The 5160-nt window shown below is 38.7% G+C and overlaps 1 pseudogene; it reads left to right on the plus strand.

Annotated features, from left to right (window-relative positions):
• Positions 1–3230: 3230 nt before the first annotated feature.
• Positions 3231–5160, plus strand: part of LOC118337180 — a 3097-nt pseudogene continuing 1167 nt past the window's right edge.

Below are 5160 nucleotides of genomic sequence, written 5' to 3' on the forward strand. Positions count from 1 at the left end.
TTAATTGTGAAGCCTCTGTGTTGTGCTGATTTCTACACATGACCAACAGAGTTTTTATTCATTCAAACCTTCTCTGCATGGAATAGAAATGCTGCGTGAAAACAAACCGATGTCCTCGCCTTATAATGTGTAACTGAAATGTGTGTGTATGTTTGTGTCCTGTCTGTCTGTCTGTCTGCTTTGCTGGCCACCTGTGTGTCAGTCTGTTCACCTGTCTTACTGCCCCATGATTCCCAGTTTTGGAGATTGTTGCTATTGGTCAGCTCACCTGCTCAATGTTTAAAGCAACAACAACAAAGTCACCAGCATGACTCTGGTGCTTCATGCTGGTGGACCAGCAGGCTGTGGCCGCCGTGCAACCTGCAGCACACTGAATAAAAAGATGAAAACGAAGGACACCAAATAGCTGGAGTGCAGCATCAGAGAGAAGTGAAAGCAGAAGGTGTAGTGGGTCTGACGTCACTGGCATTTCCTGCTTTAACTGGAATAACTGCTACTATAGTTCACTTTATTGCTGACTGCTATGCTGTGATGTGACTACTGTTAAAAGGCTACTAGTGTGATTCAGTAGAGGCTGAGGTTGATGTTATTCCACCCAGAAGCTTTTTGGTAATAAAGATGTATAAACTCGAAGTGATGCTCCTACCTCATTGTGTCAGCTGCTCCTCTGTATGAGTGTCTTTCTTTTAGGACAGATGTTTTTCATAAAAAGCTTGGGTGCTACGTTAGCACGTCAGTAGTTTTTCACACAGGAAATGTCATTTAATTGAATGTATGTCAAAATATGTGAAATGATATCAGGATATTGCAGATATCTGTATATGTTTGTAGATACAGGAAACACATTATATGTAAAGCCCCCCTCCAGTTAAACAATAACTAACATTAACTATCATTCATTTTATTAATATATTGATATAAAACATTTTTGCTTGATGTATATTAAAAGAAGCAGATTAGACTTTTTTACAGGAAGGTGAAGGTGAAACTGACTAATGACTAAAATCTGAAATGCAAACCTCAACCAAGATGTTTCGGTTTTGTAGAATCAACCAACAGAGAAAACAAATAGATAAAATGCTCATATGAGTACTTCTGGAATGCACCTGTTCATTTGTGTATGAGGATTTGTTATTTTTTAATTTGTGTAACACTCAGTGGTGAAATGGGTCATCATCCGTCCAACCTCACCTCACTTTTGTTGCACCCGTACATTAAATGCCGTCCTGTTCATCACGTGTGGAATTTCAGGCTCATGGCAGAATTCATTAATCCCAGAGTTGGATCTAATATTACATCTAATATTTACTAGATCACCTGAAGGCACCAGGCACCTGCTACAGATGGTGATCTAGTGATGTTGACATGCACTCATTTCCTTTTATTGCTCCTTACTTTGAATATATCACTACTGTTTATCTCAAATGTTAATATTAGCAAATAGACACACAACATAGTGGAATATTATTCTAGCGGTGTATGTGATGTTCGATGCATGACTTTTACATAACATAACTGTGTGTGTGTGTGTGTAGACAGTAATTGTAACCTAACTGACAGGAGGGACAGCACCTTTAGTGTGACACTATGGAGGGAAAAATGTTGCAATAGTAAACTGATCTGTGAAAATCTGAATCACTGAAGCTCCTTCACACCTCCTCCCACGTAACACTCACACATAACATACTTACATTGGACTAAATATTGTATGTACAAAGAGGTAAAGCATGCTTAAACAATTATGTATGGGAATATTTCGTTTATATACATAGGTGGTTATACTGAGTATACCATAATACAATTGAGCAATGACAATAAAGATGAATGAATTTGATTGATTGTCTGTACATAGCTATGTGTCTACACTTTGTGGGTATGTCATAGGCAGATTCTAGTTATAGACTCAATATATTTCATCCAACCCAGCAGTTTCCCTCAGCACAGAGCTTTTTAATGTCTTTAAAGTTAATTGTTTGGGGCCATAACTTACTGTTTTGGTTTAGTCTCAAAGTTCACTTCTACAGGCAGTGACTACAGTCAGCTGTTTATAGTAGAGAAAAGCTCCGATAAATCTACTGTACATTACCTGCCCTGCATTAAACAGCAACCACACCAGTTAACAACTAGCTGGTGAACATAGGAGAGTGAATACTGGACTATTTTTTTTGTAGGGTTAGCTAAAAACAGGACTCTGAATGAATTCTGTGTTGCTCTATGTCTGCTAGATGTGTAAATAGGCAACTGTTTGCTAATACGTTCACTGTGCACTAACAACTTAATGGACCAGTGAGTAGGATTTAGTGGCATCTAGTGGAGAGGTTGCAGATTGCAACCATTTTAATACTGTTTGCCTTCCAAGTGTGTAAGAAACTACAGCTGTGAAACTTGCGAAAAAAGCGAAAGCCACTATCTAGAGTCAGTGTATGGTTTGTCCACTCCATTTGTAGATAAAAACAGTTCATTGTAAGGTAACAAAAACACAGTGGTTCTTATTTTTAGGTGATTATACACTGAAAATGAAAACATTGCTTGTTGTTACATTTCACATGCTGTACATATGGAAGCCTATTTCTGGTAATGTGATAAAAAAGATTCTGTAAGTCAGTCAAGGTTTCTAATTATAATCACTTAGAGAATATTTTTTTCTCACATAATGGAAATGGGCTTCCATACATTTGCATACTTCAGTTGCCTTTATAGTTTAATGTGTAGAAACAGTCAACATATAGCCTATTTTACAATCTCCAAATGTATTAAGTCATACAGGCTGTGTGTAGCCTACCTACATATAGTTTAAAGAGCTTTAGTTTGCATTTTGACACATAAATGGCATTTGCGGAGTGTATGTGTGTGTGCTTCAGGAAGAGAGAAACCACGCGTGTGGGGACAGACAGACAGAGAGAGACAGAGAGAGAGAGACAGAGAGAGAGAGAGAGAGAGAGAGAGAGTGTGAGTACAAGTACAAAGAGAAGGAGGGAGGGAGCTGGTGGTCAGTTTGATGCAGAGCTTCCGACCGGAGAGATTCGGTAAGAAATAAGCGTCTTTATTTCAGTTAATGTGAATAACTGCTGGTTGAACTTGAGGTCCCACTGTAGCGTGTGTGTGTGTGTGTGTGTGTGTGTGTGTGTTTGTGCCTCTGCGGACCAATTAGGGAGACTTTAGTTATTAGTTACATCAGCAGTAGTAATTGATATTTCTCATACATGAGCCGGTTCCTGTTACGGGTTATTATGGAGAGGAATCATGTGTTTATTGTGAGGAGTGAGATGCTGATCGTTGACAGGTGCGGTTAGAATGCCTGTACAAGAGGTATTCACTATTTATCTTAGACATTAAGTGTTGTCAGCCGCTGTTGGGGAGAGTCAGTAACAGAAACATTTACTCTCTCTCTCTCTCTCTCTCTCTCTCTTACTGGACTTCATTTACTGTGTGAAGGAGAAAAAGCTGCAACAGCTGCAGACTGAGTCGCAGTTCTTATTTTGGCTGTTTGATGGACTCTAGAGCTTCATGTAATATTCAGAGAGAGACACCATGTGAACACACGGAGTGGTGAACAAGTGTGAGGGCTTCCTCGTCTCCACCTGTTGTGGTCCTCTGGTTTCACTGCAGTATTCTGAGTCAAACACATCACAGAAAAAAATACATTTAATCATTTTAGTATCCAACACTTTATTTCCTGCATTCTAGTGAATTATTTGCCTTTACCACATAAACTTATAGTGGAAATGTCTTTATTTATGTAAATTAAAAATTCTAAATATAACATATATAATGCAGTGAGGCTCTTAGGCATTCGTTTAAATATTTATCCTCCTGTAGATCAACCTTTCTCATTAAATGTTGTCCCTGCTGAGTCAACACACGTACTGTAGGCGTGATTTACTCCACCGTCCTCTTTAAATATGCATGTGGCGCCTATCCACATCAATGATGAATTCATTCATTTTCATTCATTTATTACCCCTGTGGAACTTTACAGCTCAAATGGGTTTCAGCAAGATTTTTCTGCACATTCAAAACATATCACACACATCTGTGACCTCCTCCCCCTTCCTTTCCCCTCTGGCTCCTCCGTGGTTATCAACCATTCATAGTTGCTTCTTATTTTTCCGTTTTATGGCAGTGATTGATTGCTTTTGCCACCACCTACTTTACTGGAGGAATTGTTGCATCTGTGAGTCATGTTCTAGTGGTTTGTCAAAATAAAAGTCCTCTGCTATTGTATCTTAGAGCCTTACCATTTATTTGAATTTCCATTATCATGATAATTGTGAATTGGAATAATCATGAATCTCACACTGTTTGACTTGAAGCTGTCTAGCTCTCCAGCATAAAGTCCTATATTGATTTTCTGATTATTTTGAACAAGGAGAACTGGGTGAAACCTGCATCTTTCCATTCCAAAATCTTAAGCCTGTGATCATGGCTGAAGGATCCCCCACAAAAAAACAGATGTGTGGAAATAGCATTAGTTCCAAACTACATAACAGGGAGATGAGGAACCTATATGTAATACAATAAATAAACGTGTTGCTTAACAAAATGTTAGGTAAAGTATAAAGCTTATTTTTCTGATTATCGTGATAATCCCCTATATATGGCAGAAAAAAAAATCTTGTGGTATTATATTGTTAGTTCTGACGGAATATTTTGAAGATGCTAATAGAGATTAGTATGCCAAAGCATTTCCTAATCTTAGTATTGTTGTGTTGACTTGTTTGGTGTGCTGCTGTGCTAATGAGGAAGAGTGGGATTGAGAGATGTGTGTGCTGGCTGCTGGCCAGAGATGACTGCTGGTTCACCTCAGCAGCTCTTTCTACCTCACACACTGACTGACGTGTGGCTTAATGGAAACATACTTTTTTAGCTTATGATTGTCAGATTCCCAGAAGACAAGAACTGTAACTGAGTGAATGATTAAAGGGATGGATGACTGGACAATATCTTAAAGGGTCATTTCAAGTACAAAATAAGCTCAGTGAGTGAGAAGGTTGGTTTTTAGTTATTCTGCCACCAGATCAGATTCAGTCATATTCCGCTTGAAATCAATCAAATGAGGCGTGAAAACACTATTGCTTTTGTCCACAGGGGCCGCCACAATCAACACAAAATGAAAGCTCCCTGTTGCTGCTTTAAGTCGAGGTCTGAATTTGTCTCCCA

The sequence above is a fragment of the Morone saxatilis genome, unplaced genomic scaffold, assembly GCF_004916995.1.
Source record: "Morone saxatilis isolate NCDOM2014 unplaced genomic scaffold, NCSU_SB_2.0 Contig3, whole genome shotgun sequence".
Lineage (NCBI taxonomy): Eukaryota > Metazoa > Chordata > Actinopteri > Moronidae > Morone > Morone saxatilis.